At 46.5% G+C, this 17,819-nt stretch overlaps 1 protein-coding gene across 2 annotated transcripts in view; it reads left to right on the top strand.

Annotated features, from left to right (window-relative positions):
* LOC134350886 (myeloid cell surface antigen CD33-like) overlaps positions 1-17,819 on the top strand; it is a 59,919-nt gene that overhangs the window by 15,773 nt on the left and 26,327 nt on the right. Inside the window, exon 1 of one of the 2 annotated variants that reach the window (XM_063056681.1) lies at positions 15,473-15,693. The exons of the other annotated variant lie outside the window; for it this stretch is intronic. The gene's annotated coding sequence lies outside the window, so the exon portion shown is untranslated. Of the gene's footprint in view, positions 1-15,472; positions 15,694-17,819 lie in introns of those variants that run through there. 2 annotated transcript variants of the gene reach the window in all.

Genomic DNA, 17,819 nt, shown 5'->3' with positions numbered 1-17,819 from the left:
GGCTGAGAAGTGGCAGATGGAGTTCAACCCAGATAAGTGTGAGGTGGTTGATTTTGGTAGGTCAAATATAATGGCAGAATATAGGATGAATGACAAGATTCTTGGCAGTGTGGAGGATCAGAGGGATCTTGGGGTCCGAGTCCATAGGAATCTCAAAGCTACTATGCAGGTTGACTCTTTGGTTAAGAAGGCATACAGAGCATTGGCCTTCAATGTTTAAGAGTTTAAGAGCCGAGGGGTAATGTTGCAGCTGTATATGACCCTGGTCAGACCATACTTGGAGTACTGTATTCATTTCTGGTCACCTCACTACAGGAAGGACATGGAAACCATAGAAAGGGTGCAGAGGAGACTTACAAGGATGTTTCCTGGATTGGCGAGCATGCCTTCTGAAAATAGTTGAGTGACGGAGGATGAGAGGTGACCTGACAGAGGTGTACAAGCTAATGAGAGGCATTGATCATGTGGATAGTCAGAGGCTTTTCCCAGGGCTGAAATGGCTAGCATGAGAGGGCATAGTTTTAAGGTACTTGGAAGTAGGTACAGAGGAGATGTCAGGGGTAAGTTTTTTTTTACGCAGAGAGTGGTGAATGCGTGGAATGGACTGCCGGCAGTGGTGGTGGAGGCGGAAACGATAGGGTCTTTTAAGAGACTCCTGGATGGATACATGGAGGTTAGAAAAATAGAGGGCTATGGGTAAGCCCAGGTAGTTCTAAGGTCAGGATATGTTCGGCACAGATTTGTGGGCTGAAGTGCCTGTATTGTGCTGTCAGTTTTCTATGTTTCTATATCTGTATCCCTAAATTACTCCCTATCTCAAAAACTCTTACACCCATCCATATCTCTGTAACCCCTTCAGAGCTCCCAGCCCTTGTAACCCCGAAACCTTCTCTATCTCTGTAACCCCTACACCCTTCCTGACCTCTGTAACTCCTACATGTCTCCATATCTTTGTAACCCCTACAGCCCTACCTATCTCTGTGTCCCCAGCAAACCATCCCCATTTCTGTAACCTCTGATAATCTGCCCTATTACTGTAAACCCAACACCCTTCCCTATCTCTAAGTTTTACATGCCTCCATATCTCTGTAACCTCTACACCTTCCCTATCTCTGTAAACCATAACACTCACCCTCTATCTGTAATCCCTACATTCCTCACTATTACTTGAACCACTACACCCTCTCTCTCAGTAACGCCTAATCACCTCTCAATTTCTGTAGCCACTACACCCTTCACTCTCTCTGTAACCCCAACACACCTCCCCATCTCAGTAAATCGTACACCCCTCAGTGTAACCCCTGCAACCCTCCTTACCTCTGTAAACACTACACCCCTCCCTATCTCTGAAATCCGCTATTGCCCACCTTCTCTCTGTAAACCCTAAACCCCTCCCTATCTTGGTAACCCCTACACCCCTCCCGTTCTCGGTAATCCACTATCCCCAATTCTGTCTCTGTAACCGCTAAACCCCTCCCTATATCGGTAACCCCTATCCCGCCCTATCTCTGTAACCGCTAAACCCCTCCCTATATCGGTAACCCCTATCCCGCCCTATCTCTGCAACCGCTAAACCCCTCCCTATATCGGTAACCCCTATCGCGCCCTATCTCTGTAACCGCTAAACCCCTCCCTATATCGGTAACCCCTATCGCGCCCTATCTCTGTCACCTATACACCCAACCTTACCTCCGTGTAACACTCTGGTTCCACCGGCTGTGTAAGTGCAGGGAAGACACCCTCCAGCCCCGACAAACGTGGGAAATTGAAGTCAAACCCCACCCCCATCCCCTTTTCGTGTGGACGCGGTGTGAGTTGGTACCCTGTAACAAATAGGTACCACGAAATAACAGACAGTGCAGCAGATAAACTTCAAAGATTTAGCTTTGTAATTCCTAATTTGACAAGAAGGTTAGTTAAGAAAGAACAAATAAAAGGAAAGGGCCAGTTTTAAATGGAACGGTCTAATGTACACAAGTTGGAGCTCATGGTTTCCCCTTCTCCAATCCTCCTTTGACATCCCCGGGCTTCATCGAACCATGGCCCCACTCCGGGTCGACTCCTCCAACTTGTTCTCTCCGGCGTCTCCTCTTCTCCCCTCTCAAAAAACGCCAAGCCCAACCTTGGTGTCCCTCACCGGAGAAACCTCCCCTGAATCCGTTCATCCTGATTGAATGGCACACATTTCTCCTCTCTCTTATCTTCAACGGTAACCCAAACAAGCAGCTTACACAGAGAACATAAAAGCATAACAAAGAAAAAATATGAACTATGTGAATGAGGACATTATACTCTCCCACCCGAAATAGTCATGTCTGCTTATCTTTGAAGTAATTTGTCATCCCGTTATTAATAACACCGCCTTAGAAATACTTTTGTGATGGCAGAACCCCCAATCCATTTGAAAAGGGTAGTGATATATCTCACTAGAGGGATAGCCGTAGCACTCTGTTTCCCCAGTGGTAAATTGGCCAGCGTATCTGGGGGTCTCTTAATATTTTGAGAACTCCTTGCCTTGCGATCTACTTCTGCAGGTTCCGACACACCGTGGGTACAGCTGGTCTACCTGTCGAGGCCTCCTCCAGTGCCCTCCTGCAGCTCGGATCCCTCTGCTCCTTGGCTGAGCCCCGCTTCAGCCTGTCCACAGATAGTCCCCCCAATTTCACCTGTCTCAGCGTGAGAAGGGTTGGGAATCTCTTCTTCACTCAGTGGAAAGTTAGCAAAAGGCAGCATATACAACACCCCCATTTCCTCATCCTCCGAATCTGTATCCCATTCAGGCGCAGAGTCCTCTTACTAGGTGTAGGATCCAAGTCGGACTCTGAGTCAATTCGCACCTCTTGTACCAGAGGCAGTAGGTCGTTCTGATAGAGAATCTTGACAGCCCATTCCCATCCTCTGATTTCACTCAGAAAACTGGTACGTTTGGCATCTGACTCTCCACTACATAGGTAGCTGCCCAACGGTGTTCTAACTTATGCTTCCCAGGTAGCCTCAAACGCCTTATGAGGACTCGGTCTCCCAGCATGAGTTGGGAGAACCTAACCTTTTGATTATACCTACTCTTATTTCCTTGGTTCTGCTTGGTAGCCAAGATCTCAGCTAACTCATAAGCCTTTTTCAGCTGCCTTCTCATATCAGACACATACTTCAGGTAAGTCTTCGGTGGTAGGTCTTCCTTGCCAGTCCCAAAACAAAGGTCGATAGGTAACCTCGTCTCGCGCCCAAACATCAGCTAATACGGTGAGTACCCGGTAGCTTCGTTTCCTGTACAGTTGTAGCAGTGGACCAAATGTCTAATATGTTGACTCCGCAAACATGAGGAAATCTGCAGATGCTGGAATTTCAAGCAACACACATAAAAGTTGCTGATGAACGCAGCAGGTCAGGCAGCATCTCTAGGAAGAGGTAGAGTCGACGTTTCGGGCTGAGACCCTTCGTCAAGACTCCACTTGTTGACACCATTTGTTCTTCTTGCTGATTTCCAAGATCGCGAGCATGTCTAGTAAGGTCCAATTAAACCTCTCGGGCTGGGGATCACCCTACGGATGATAAGGAGTAGTCCTCAATTTACTGACTCCAAGTATGCTCAGTAGCTCATATATGAGCCTACTCTTAAAATCCCAACTCTGATCACTACGTATCCGCCTGGAGAGGCCATAATACATGAAATTCTTCTCCCATAACACTTTGGCCACCGTGGATCCCCTCTGATCCTTTGTAGGGAAAGCTTGTGCATATCTGGTGTAGTGATCCATAATGACAAAGACATCCGCCATGTTGCTGGCATCTGAATCTATTGACAGGAAGTTCACGCACATGGAGTGGCCCTCAGGCAATGTCTTCCTCCGTATGCAGCGACAGCACGACCTGCTGTACTCTTCGACCTCCAGTCTCATTCGGGACCAGTAGTACCGACCTCTGAGCAATCCACTGGTCTTTTCAATCCCCAAATGGCCAGAGGCATCATTAAGTGACTTCAACGCAATCCTCTGATACTTCTCAGGCAGAAACAGCTGGGAATACCATGGACAGTCCAGAGGCGACATGACCCGGTGTTGGATCTGGTTCATCAACTGCAATCTGAGCCACTGGCTCACAGTGTAGGCACCGCAGTGTGTTTCATCTTCTTCGCTCAGGCCATGACTCCCTTTTCGACAGCTGACCAAATGGTACCAATGCCCGGGTCATCTCATTGGACAGCTGCCACTTCCCCAGGACTCAATTCCCGCAACTGGTTTGTCTTCACAGCAGTCAGGTTGCAGTGAGCTTGTGGAATGGCTTCATCAGAAGCTCCCAATTGATCTACCATTCGATCCTGCCCATACCTTCCCTCTGCCTTCACCGTGATGGAAAACTGGCACATGACTTTCACTCTCGGGGCAGGAACAGTCTCCCACTCTTCGTACCTGTCCAACTCTTCATGCACACGTTGGGACAAAGCGTCAGCACAAATATTCCTACTTCCCGGTCGGTACTTCAAACTGAAATCCGCACCCCAAACTTGGCACCATAGAGGTAGTCACTCAACTTATCCACTACAGCCTATTTCCATGCCAGGAACTCCAACCTGTTTGTGGGATAGTTTTTCCTCAGAGGGTGATAGACTCTGGCTGCCAACAGGTCTCAACCCGGTGCCCTGATCCAGATACAGCCCACCCCCTATGCCCTCTATGCTGGCATCCGTACGCAGTACATACGGCAATCAGAGGTCCGCAAAAGGCAGCGCAGTCAGCTGTGTTAGCAGCTCCTTCAGCAATTGAAAGGCCTCTTCAAATTTTGTGTCCCACCTCGCCCCAAAATGCTCCGGAATGCTAAAATACTCTATACCCTGCTCTTCTTTTGTCCTCCTCCTTTTCTTCCCCAAGGGAGGGTAACTACACATCTGTGAATACACGCCACCGTATCTCTGTAACCCTTACACCCTTTCCTATCTCTCCTAACCCTAACACCAACTATCTATCTGTAATCTGTAATAAATAAATAAATCAGGTACAGTATATGTATATTGAATAGATTAAAAATCATGCAAAAACAGAATATATATTTAAATGTATGGTAGTGTTCACGGGTTCAACTTCCATTTCGGAATCAGATGGCAGAGGAGAAGAAGCTGTTCCTGAATTGCTGAGTGTGAGCCTTCAGGCTTCTGTATCTCCTACCTGATGGTAACAGTGAGAAAAGGGCATTCCCTGGGTGCTGGAGATCCTTAGTAATGGACGCTGCCTTTCTGAGACACTGCTCCTTGAAGATGTTCTGGGTACGTTTTAGGCTGGTACCCAAGATGGAGCCGACTAAATTTGCAACCCTCTGCAGCTTCTTGCAGTCCTGTGCAGTAGCCACCCCCCCCCCACCCCCACCCCCCATATCAGACAGTGATGCAGCCCATCAGAATGCTCCCACGGTACATCTACAGAAGTTTTTTGAGTGTATTTGTTGACATACCAAATCTCTTCAAACTGCTAATGAAGTATAGTCGCTGCTTTGCCGTCTTTATAACTGCATCGATATGTTGGGACCTGGCTAGGTCCTCAGAGAATTTTGCATCCAGGAACTTAATAGTGCTCACTCTCTCCATGTCTGATCCCTCTATGAGGATTGGTGTGTGTTCCTTCATCTTACCCTTCCTGAAGTCCACAATCAGCTCTTTCATCTTACTGACATTGTGCAAGGTTGTTGCTGCGACACCACTCCATCAGTTGGCATATCTCGCTCCTGTACACCCTCTCGTCTCCATCTGAGAATCTACCAACAATGGTTGTATCATCAGCAAAGTTATAGATAGTATTTGACCTATCCACACAGCCATGAATATACAGAGAGTGGAGAGTGAAACTCCTATACCCCTCCGTATCTCTGTAACCACTTCAACCCTCCCTACCAGTGTACCCCATACATACCTCATTGCCTCTGTAACCATTACACCCTCCCTATCTCTACCCTCTACATGCTTCCTTATCTCTGTATCTGCTACACCCTCCCCAATCTCTGCAACTCCTACACACCTCCATATCTCTATAACCCCTGTACCCCTCCACATCTCAGTAAATCCTACACCCCTTCCTATCTCTTTAACCCATGCCTCATACATATATCTGTAACCCCTACACTCTTCCATATCTTTGTAAATCCTGCACCCCTCCCTATCTCTGTACTGCCGAAAACCCATCCCTATTTCTGTAACCACTAATACCCCTCCCTATCCCTGTAACCCGACACCCCTCCATATCTCTGTATTCTCTACCCTGCTCTATCTCTGTAACCCCTACACCCCTCTCTCTGTAACACATACACCCCTCCCTATCTCTGTAACCCCTATCCTGCTCTATCTCTGTAACCCCTGCACCCCTCTCTCTGTAACATATACACTCCTCCCTATCTCTGTAACCCCTACCCTGCTCTATCTCTGTAACCCCTGCACCCCTCTCTCTGTAACATATACACTCCTCCCTATCTCTGTAACCCCTACCCTGCTCTATCTCTGTAACCCCTGCACCCCTCTCTCTGTAACATATACACTCCTCCCTATCTCTGTAACCCCTACCCTGCTCTATCTCTGTAACCCCTACACCCCTCTCTCCGTAACACATACACCTCTCCCCATCTCTGCAAACCCCTATCCTGCTCTATCTCTGTAACCTCTACACCTCTCCCTATCTCTGCTTCCTCTATACCCCTCCTATCTGTTGAATTCCTTTCAGATATTTTGTGTCATCTTTCTCAGTGCTTTTAAACCTCCCAACAGCACAGCACTCTTTCACTTCACCTTCCCCCCAGGACTGCCCCTCTGATGGTACGGTACTCTCTCAGTGCTGTTCCTCCACCATTGTCACACTGCTTCAAAACCGCTCCTCAGCTGGAATAGAGGTAACGTCAGTGCCACGATCACAAGGGTGAACCAGAGGCAAAAAACTGAAATGATGGAACTTCCTTCTTGCACTTCCTGTTCTAACCATTCTTATTAACATTTTCCAGTTGCACAGTGCCCGATGCTGAGAAAGCACAGACTGGCCCTGGCAGAGGCTGCCCCCTGTACTCCAGAGACTAGAACTGGAGACTGCAGTGTATGGTATGCCATGATCACCCATTGCTGCTGACCAATGTCCTGTTCTGTTGATGTGATGTTCTAATGATCTCAGTCATTCGGGAAGCGTTTGTTGGTTAGAGTCATAGAGAAGTACAGCACAGAAACATGCCTTTTAGCCCATCTAGTCCATGCTGAAACCATTTGAAACACCTAGTCCCATTGCACTGTGCTGAAACTATAACCCTTCATACCCTACTATCCACGTACCTATCCAAACTTCTTTTCAGTGTTGAAATCGAGCTCACATGCACCACTTATGCTAGCAGCTGATTCTACACTCTCATGACCTCTTTAGTAAAGATGTTTCCCCTCATGTTCCCGTAAACCTTACCTTTCACTCTTAACCCAGGAGCTCTGGTTGTAGTCCCACCAAACCTCAGTGGCAAAAGCCTCCTGTCATTTACCCTGTCTATACACCTCATAATTGTGTATACTCTATCAAATCTCCTCCCAACCTTTTACATTCTACAGAATACAGTCCTATCCTATTCAATCTTTCCTTATAACTCAGGACCTCCAGACCAGGCAAAATCCTTGTAAATTTTCTCTGTGCTCTTTTAACCTTGTTTACATCTTTCCTGTGAGTAGGTGACCAGAACGGCAAATTAGGCTTCACCAATGTCTCATACAACTTCAACTTGACATCCCATTTCCAGTACGCAATACTTTGATTAGAGGGATTTACAAAGAGAACTGGGTTCAGGGCTCCTGATTGTCACACAGAACCACTTGGGTATCAGTTCAAAGGAGCATCATAAAATATAAGAACGGTAATGAGGGCTCACCACACAGGGGGAAGGAGCAGCACTGAGGGCAGGCTTCTCTGTTAGAGTGGCATTGGTGCGCAGTTGCATTGGAGGGAAAGTGTTGAAGGAGACCCACATAGTGAGAGGGACTGGTATTGGAAACTTCTGTTGGGGGCTGGATCTGAGGGGTTGCATAGAAGGGGGGAGTATTGAGGGAGATATCAGAGAACAGGACTTGAGAGAAGCAGGTCTAAATACAGATCTGAAGAGCTGAAATACAGACAATGGGAATATCGTTTGTATTGAGAGCGCACAGATTTAAACAGAGGTGAAATACAGACACTGGAAACATACTTTATACTTTATTGTCGTCAAACAATTGATACTAGGATGTACAATCATCACAGCAATAATTGATTCTGCGCTTCCCGCTCCCTGGAGTACAAATTGATAGTAAATATTAAAAATTTAAATTATAAATCATAGATAGAAAATGGAAAGTTAGGTAGTGCAAAAAAACGGAGAGGCAGGTCCGGATATTTGGAGGGTATGGCCCAGATCCAGGTCAAGATCCGTTCAGCAGTCTTATCACAGTTGGAAAGAAGCTGCTCCCAAATCTGGCCATACAAGTCTTCAAGCTCCTGAGCCTTCTCCGGGAGAGAAGAGGGACGAAAAGTGTGTTGGCTGGGTGGGTCGTGTCCTTAATTATCCTGGCAGCACTGCTCCAACAGCGTGCGGTGTAAAGTGAGTCCAAGGACAGAAACACCTGTCAAATGACTGTCCTGGATACAACATCTCAGTACCTATCATTCCATTTCCACGTTGTACCTGATCTCTACTCTCTAATTTGGCTCTGGCACAGTCAGCATTTAAAAATTCTTGTTTTCTATTTCCGCATACTCACATAACCCTCTCTCAACCTTCCAAATCTGTCACCTTTCCTTATCTCTCTGACCTGCTCCAGCCCCTATGCATTTCATTATCTCTTTAACCACACAGGACAGACATCCTTTTCCTACAACATCCTCCAACCCATAAAACACTCTACCTTCTGTACCCTCTGTGACTCCCCCAAACCCTACAACCCCGAATATATCTGTAACCTAAATATACATCCTTCCATTCATCACTCCTCCCATCCCTGCAAACCTCCCTATATCTGTAACCCTAACACCCTTCTTTATTTCTGTAATTCCTGCTCTCTTCCCTATCACTGTAATACCTACACTCTTCCCCATGTCTGTGTAGCCCCCTGGTAAGCCTCAGGCTCGCTCAGCTCGCTTTCGTCTAGGGGGAGCAGCCTTCGGCCCCGCCAAACTGGGTAATCAAGTTTGTGTGGATGCTGTGTGATGTACCCCATCCCGCCAAATAACAGACAATACACCTTATGCGATTAAATGATTACCCACTTTATATATCTTACTGGAACTATGTAATTGATAGAGATATAAAAGAAAAGTAAAAGGCGCCAAACATGTCAAAGTTCAACCACCTCGTGCACAACAGTTGGAGCTCAATGAACGGAGTTTTCTTTCCACCATTCGATCCTCTCTGACTTCCTCGACCCGCCTGGGACCAACCACGGTGGTCGACCAGACGCTGCACACGAGTCTGTCCTCATCTCCGCTCCTCGCCGAAGACCCTAGGCCTTGGACTCTCGCTCGGAGTCCGTTCCGCCGCCCAGCTTACAGCATCGCGTCTCCTCTTTCTGTCCCCATAGTGCCTTCTGCTCAAAGCCCGCGCAAACAATAGAGACACACAAGAAAGAATAACATCTATCCCAATTGGTTAGCAAATGAATACAATTCCCTTATCAATAATTATAACCCAAAACAAGCTGCGAGAGAGAAGCACTTTCTCAGCAGTTAACATAATAAAGAATCTATTTTATTCTAACGTAACAAAGAAGCCATTTTTATCAGCCTTAGCAGTAATATAAAAGAAGAAATACCTTACACTCTCCCCCACCAAATTTAGTAATGTCCTCATGACTTCTAAATAACTCGTCAACCCTTCCTGCAGACACCAAAACCCAAACCAAATACAAACGGTGACATTGCTCCCCAAACAGTAGACCTTACGCCCTGTTCCACGGGCGCTACATAGGCCAACCTATTTGGGAGTTTCCTAATCCTCCGAGTCCTCCGTACCCCCTCAACTAAACCCTTCAGGCTCGGACATTACTGGGGATACCTCGGGTCTGCTTGCCAAATCCTCTCTCAATCTTTCACTCACGCCCCCACTGCAACTCGACGCCCCCTGCCCCGTGTCCAGGGCCCCACTTCTTTTCCTTCAGGGTCCTGCAGTAACCCAGGCTGTCCACAGCTAACCCTCCCCACTACACCTGACTTACTGGGAGAAAAGCCAAAAGTCTCTTCCTCAATCAAGGGGAAGTTAGCGAAAGGCAGCATGTACCACACATCCATATTCTTCTTCATTTCCTCGATCAGTCGCTGCGGTTTGATTTTCTCCAAACTGAAGCACTTAGCCTGGACGGCCTCTGCAGCCTCTTCAGCCTCCGGCAATCGAGACGTCAGCTTCTTCTCTGACTCCTCAAGTTCGGACTCACGCTTCGTGTCCATCTCCATCTGGGACGCAATTACACCACTAGCTTCTTCCAATCTGTTCTGGATCGATTTCTTGAGTTACTGCCGATCCTTTCGAGGGTAGGTCATTGTTTCGTCTCTCTGGATTAATTTATCAGTACATAACTGCAGTTTCGGCTCGGAATTCCGTTTCCCCATCTCCACTTTGATGAGCGTGAACTCCAATTCTTCAATGGTTGTCTAGGGCTCCGGCACTCGCCTCACATCATAGTCCCCCAAGGTGAATCCAAACCCTAGGCGATCATCCACATACGCCAAAACTCCAAACTCCTCTACATCCCCCATGGTCTTCCCCATGCCCCGCGGGAAGGTTGCAGGGGCTCCGGATGAACCCCGTGGCAACTTTTTGGATCGGAAGAATCCTAGGGGATCTATAACGGCCGTTTTCTCCTTGTCGGCCTCACTCATCGGGATCTGGGAACATCCACTCCTCAGACCCAGCACATTAAACCACGTCGCACCATACAAACAGACCATAGCGTCTTCGGTCCTCAGGACCTTATTCTCGTCAACGACAGTGCGTCTGGTTTGAGTCCTATAATCCACACACACGCTACCTATGTCTTCCACGACTGCAGGGTCCAATCACCGCGACCTCTCTCTCACCGAGGTGTCTTCAGCAGTCAACTCCCCTCCCTCTGGTATTTCGGAGCGTCTACTGAGGGCCACACCCTCAGCTACTTCCCCCAGGCCAGTACCACAATCGGCTCCCGTTTAAATCGGTACCGGCCCAAGGATGCTACACATGTCCTCACAAGCAGCTCGAAACACTGAGTGCACAAACAATGCCCCAATGAACTGCAGTTTCACTGACCAATAATCGTCTTCCGGATAATCACTGGCACTGATACCCCAAAACTCCGGTGCCCTTAATGTTGTCAAGTGTAAATGCTTCAGACACCGGTTGTAAAACGAACTGTACAACAACTTGACCTGCGCCCTGGTGTCGAGGATGGCTTGAGCATGGCTTCCATCTATCCGTAACGACACCCGAGGGCGTGGTCCCTCTAAGCACTCAGGAATAGGGTCTTTTCCTTTCGTAAGTTCCTTGGTACATTGGTGGGAATGTGCTTCCTCAGAGACCTCAAGCCGTTTCCCCACTGGGTCTCCACTAAGTTTCCTGACACCTCTCTGATCAGCTGAACAACTGAGGGAGGGGCTGATTCCCTGAAATGATCTCCCTGGCACTGCAAGCAATTTAGCTGCCCTCCTAGCCAGAGAAGATACACTGAAAGCTTTTCCCCCAATCTCCTGACGCAGGTATGGAAAGCCCCCCAGGCGCTGCATTTTACTTCCAGTCGAACCAGACGCATTTCCCCCCGCTTTCAGATAACTGGCAGCTGTCACTACGGGGTAATTGAACTTGACAGTTCTAACACCGTCAACAGCCCACCTATCCAAACTTCCAACCAATCCCTGCCGCTCACCCTCAACCGAGCACTGCCACTCATCTAACGACAGGGAGATCCGCTCCGCCCAAGCCTCGTACGCCTCCACCCCTTTAGGGGTGGACATTATCCCAAAAACCAGGCGGAGCCTGCCATGGCTCGAACGCTTACTCGCAGACACTACCTCTGATTCAGACCACTCTTTCCTCTCTCTCTCCTAATAGTATGGACAGCCCATTGCCCCGCCTCACCCAGGGCACCAATAGACTCTGGCAGTCCTACCACCATTTCGTCAGCGCTAGTCTGAACTCGAACAAGGACCTCCGGGGTACCAACAGCCACCCCACCCAATACGCATGCAGTAACAACCAGCAATTCCACAGAGGCACACCAGCTTTCAGTTCCCGCAGCATGCATAATTTAAAGACGGCGATTACACAGCTTCCCACTGAATCAATTCCATGGACGAAACCCCCATATGCAGCCCCCGATAAGCCTCAGGCTCGCTCGGCTCGCTTTCGTCTAGGGGGAGCAGCCTTCGGCCCCGCCAAACTGGGTAATCAAGTTTATGTGGATGCTGTGTGATGTACCCCATCCCGCCAAATAACAGACAATACGCCATAGGCGATTAAATGATTACACTTTATAGATCTTACTGGAACTATGTAATTAATCGAGATATAAAAGAAAAGTAAAAGGTGCCAAACTTATCAAAGTTTAACCACTTCGTGCACAACAGTTGGAGCTCAATTAATGGAGTTTTTTTTCCACCATTCGATCCCCTCCGACCCCCTCGACCTGCCGCCTGGGAGCAACCACGGTGGTCGACCTGACGCTGCAGACGAGTCTGTCCTCGTCTCCTCTCCTCGCCGAAGACCCAGGGCCTTGGACTCCCGCTCAGGGTCCGTTCCGTCGGCCAGCTAACAGCATCATGTTTCCTCTCTCTGGCCCCATCACGCCTTCTCTCAAAGCCGGCGCAAACAATAGCTTACAAACGCAAGAAAGAATAACATCTATCCCAATTGGTTAGCAAATGAATACAATTCTCTTATCAGTAATTATAACCCAAGACAAGTTGTGAAAGAGAAGCACTTTCTCAGCAGTTAACATAACAAAGAAACCATTTTATTCTAATATAACAAATAAGCCATTTTTATTAGCCTTAGCAGTAACATAAAAGAAGAAACCCCCTACATCTATAATACCCCAACTCCTCCCTATTTCTGTAGCCTCTACACCACTCTCTATCTCTGTAACCTCTACCTGCTCCACTCTCTGTACCCCACAAAACCCCTCCCTATCTCTGTAATCCCTACACTTCTCCTATCTTTTTAATCCCTTCCAGCCACTGCATCCCCCTTACCACCTTCAGGTCCTTGACAAGTCCCATCTTTCCCCTTCCATGTAAAACCCCGAACAGCACAGCACTCTTTTTCCTGCACCCACTTTCATTCAGTATTCCCCCAGGACTGCCCCTCTGATGACATGGTACTCTCTCAGTGCTGGCCCCCTGTTATTGTCACACTGCCTCAGAACTGCTCCTCCAGTGGAATAGAGGTAATGGCAGTGCCATGATCACGTGTGTGAACCTGAAATAACACACTTCAAAGTTCAAAGCACAACCTTGTGATTCATCTGCTTACAGGCAGCCACAAAACAAGAAACACATTTAACCAAAGAACCAATTTAAAAAGACCAACACCCAATGTGCAGGGAGAGGGAAAAAAAAACAAATCATGCAAACAATAAAGCAAGCAACAGCATTCTGATGGCAATTGAGTCCATTGACCCAAATCCTAGAGCAGATGGAGCAGGCCCATAGCCTCAGTCTCAGTTCATCACACAGCGGGGCAAATCATCACAAAGCTTGCAGACACTAAGCATGGAGCAGCCAGAGCAGGACACAGCCTCAACACCAAGGAGACCAGAGCAAAAGTCGTAGAGCAGAACCGGCAGCAACCATCACCCCCAAACCCCACGCCGTCTTTTCATTCCATCTGGCTTGGTGTTTCAATTCTTCCAAAGATTTGGTCATTCCCCGGATTGGGACCTCTGCCCCATGGCTTTGATAGCTTTGGGCCTGGACCCCACATTCCAGCCTGTAATCAACCCTTCCAGTGCTTAGATTGATTCAACCTCACTCCCGGTTAAGGTGGACAGGCATCAAGAGAACTTCACTCCAAATCTACCCGCTCTGCTCACTCCAACTCCATCTCTTGCTCTACTCCATCTCGAACTTGCCTCAACCTCACTTCAGTTACTCAAACATGGCTTGACCTCACGTCAACCCCATCTCGCACGTGCATGCTTCGACCCTCGGATCGGCCTCACCTTTGCTTGCCTCTTCGTTGTTTGTGGTGATCGTTTACCACAATTCTCCACAGGGAAAAAAGGGTTATTCATAGAATATTGAGACTTATTTCTTGATTTGAAAATGGCCAATAAGCTGGCGCCAATTTTCAGTAGCGCCAAAGGGTCAGCACTGAAGGTAGGCTATTCTATTGGAGGCACAGAACTGTGGAGTTGCAAAGGAGGGAGAGTATAGAGGGAGAAACTCACTGTAAAAGACACAGATCTAAATACAGAGCTGAAGAGCTGGAATACAGATACTGAGAAGATCTGTCAAATGACCCTCCTGGACAGGATATTTTCAAACATATCATTCCATTTCCACATCATATCTGCACTTTACTCCATGCTTTGGCTCTGGCACAGTCAGCATTTTTTAAATTCTGTGTCTTATCTTCTGTTTCCGCATATTCCCCTTACTCTCTCTTACCCTTTCAACCCTGACACCTCTCCTTATCTCTGTGACTCCAATAGATATACATCCTTATATCTGCTACACCCTCCAACCACTAAACCCCTCCCTGTATCTATAATCGCAATAGATATTCTTAGCTTTCCAACTCCTCAATGCCCACATTTTTCTGTAAACTCCTCCCCTCCTTGTCTCAGTAACCCCTACACCCCCTATCTCTGTAACCCAGGTTAATCTAAACCCAAGATAGTCATAGTCATAGCCATACTTTATTGATCCTAAGGGAAAATGGTTTTTGTTACAGTTGTACCATAAATAATAAATAGTAATAACACCATAAATATTTAAATAGTAATATGTAAATTACGCCAGGAAATAAGTCCAGGACCACCCTATTGGCTCAGGGTGTCTGACCCTTCAAGGGAGGAATTGTAAAGTTTGATGGCCACAGGCAGGAATGACTTCCTATGACGCTCTGTGTTGCATCTCGGTGGAATAAGTCTCTGGCTGAATGTACTCCTGTGCCCACCCAGTACATTATGTAGTGGATGGGAGACATTAGACAGCATCCTCTTTTCAGACACCACCGTCAGAGAGTCCATTTCCATCCCCACAACATCACTGTAATGTTATAAAGTTCCACTTGTACAGGGAAGTAAACAAGGGTACTGAACTTTTTTAAAAAAGAGAACTTGGGGGAAAATAAGCTGTGCAAGAACAAGGCATGGCTGACGGAAGTGTGGGAAGTGACCAAGATACAGCAGACTATTAGAAACTAACTAAAGATAAAAACTGTTAAAAGTGGAATTAGTAGTTAGTATCTCCACCCTGCTTACTGGAAATCCTCCAGGTTAAACCTCTGGGTAGAGACAATATCAGCAGACAGCAGTTTCCAAGAACTCTACTGTGTACCGGGAATTAGTTCTGTTAAAACATACTGAGGGATTTGGTCAGTTTTTTTGTGTGTAAGTATTGTGAAAAAATTGACTTTTCATGGATAACCCACTATTTCATCCAGCAAACGAAGAAACAAAATTATGAGCCGCCCAAGATCGAAGAACCAATGCGGGAATGAAATATTTCAAGATGCAGCGGATTTAATATGGTTCGATATATAAGTTTATTTCTCTTTCAAAAGATCTGAATTTGATTTTCTGGAAGAACTGATTATTTTTGCAAGAGAGTTTGATAAGTGACTGAATGAGATTTACTTCATTTAAAAGTTGTGATGTTTGCCATGAAAGGAGTTAAGATGTATATAAGTATATTTGGTGTTGAATTTAAATTTGTAGATATACTGACCTGGAACTGAATCTGAAACTAAGCATAAAACATAAGAGTAGGAATTCAGTTAGTTTCCTAACGAACTAGATGTACACCCTGATTAAGATTTTTACTGCTATACTGTAGGTATTTCATTTTAGTAGTACTCTAAGAGTAGCCTGTTTGGGTTTGAGCTGAGAAAAGAGGCTTTGTTGTTCAACTTAGGAGTGTGGTGTCAGCGAATCAGGATGGTGGAATTGAGAAAAAAGTTCTGGTGTGGGGAGGACCTGGTTGACGGTAGCTGGGAGCAAAAAGGAGGGAAAATGGCTGAGGATGTTATCCCTGTTACACAAGGTGCTTTGTGCAGATGAATAGCTTCAAGCAGGAAGGACCAATACTCTTGTGGGAGAGCCCGTTTGTCTGAGATGGATTTCGAGTGACATTCAGTGGGTGCAGTGTGTACATTGAAAACAATGGCTTTTTAAAGAGTTGAGTTCCACTGTGCATATGTGACAGTTTAAGTATAATGAACTTTATTTGTTTTTGTTTATTCTTTCTCTGAATAACTGGTTGCTTAAGTTAATATTCTTAAATATACTTCTTTAGTTATAATTGTATGCGGTGTACGATCTGTTATTTCTTGCTGATGAGTAAATATTGGGGACAGTAAATCACACAGCCTTCACACAATCCGGAGTTTGGGTGGGCAAAACATTCCAACCTCCCAGATTTGGCGGGACCAAAGTCATATACACCCGAGAGTACGAATCCTAGGAAAGGTGGGTTTCTTGCTGCCAGAGTTCAGTGGCTGATAGCGAGGGGCTAATGAGTTGTCTTTCCAGAGACATTCAGTAAAAGCGGGTTTCATAAGGATTACTAGAAAGTAGATGTTTGTCTGTAAATGGTTAAATAGGGAATAACACTAGATCTAATCAGTTATAAAAATTGAGGCAATCAAGGTTGTACTCATGAATGTCACTCATTCTAACTGAAAAGATAATTAGACTTTCATTCATATCTGAGAATGACACTTCCTTGTTTTACTTCCTGATTTAACTGTTCTCATCAACATTTCCCACTTGCACAGTGGCTGATGCTGAGTTAGTGAACATTGGCCCTGACAGAGACTGTCCACTTTTACTCCAGAAACTAGTATTGGACACTGCTGGGCAACTGCCATGATAATGTCATTGCTGCTGACCAATGTCCTGCTGTTTTGAATTTGTGATGTTATAATGATTTCCATCATTGGGGAAGCATGTGTTGGTTAGAGGAGGTTACAAAGAGACCAGGGCTCCTGATTGTCACTTGGGTAGAATTTCAACGGGAGCAACATAACATGTACGGGCAGTACTGAGGGCTCTCCACATAGGCAGAAGGGACAGATCTGAGGATAGTGTATTCTGTTGGAGGGGAGGTATGGTGGAGTTGCAAAGGAGGGAGAGTATTGAGGGAGAACCTCACTGTCAGAGAGGCAGGTCTATGAGCTGCAATTTTGTTGGAGGGACAGGGTTGCTGAGGAGAGAGAACATTACTGTGAGAGAGACAGGTCTAAATACAGAGCTGAAGCATTGAAATACAGACACAGGGAAAATATTGTGTTGAGATTTCACAGATTTAAACAGAGGGATAATACAGAATCTGGGAAATTCTGTCAAATGACCAACCTGGATAGGATATCTTAGTACCTACAATTCTATTTCCACATCATTACCTCTCTCATTTGGCTCTGGGAGAGTCAGCATTTTAAACAAATTCTATTTCTGCATGCTCCCCTTACGCTCCTTCATCCTTTCAACCCCAACACCTCTCCTTATCTCTGAACTCTCTCCAACCCCTACACCCTTCATTATCGCTATAACTCCAATAGGTATGCATCCTTATACTTGCAACATACTTCAAACCCTAAAATCACTCCTACCTCTGTAGCCTCAATAGACATCTTAAACTCTGTAACTCCCGATCCCT

This window comes from Mobula hypostoma, chromosome 8, assembly GCF_963921235.1.
Source record: "Mobula hypostoma chromosome 8, sMobHyp1.1, whole genome shotgun sequence".
In the NCBI taxonomy this organism is placed as follows: Eukaryota; Metazoa; Chordata; class Chondrichthyes; order Myliobatiformes; family Myliobatidae; genus Mobula; species Mobula hypostoma.
The sequence above is the reverse complement of the archived record's forward strand: the minus strand, read 5'-3'. Positions and strand labels throughout refer to the sequence as shown.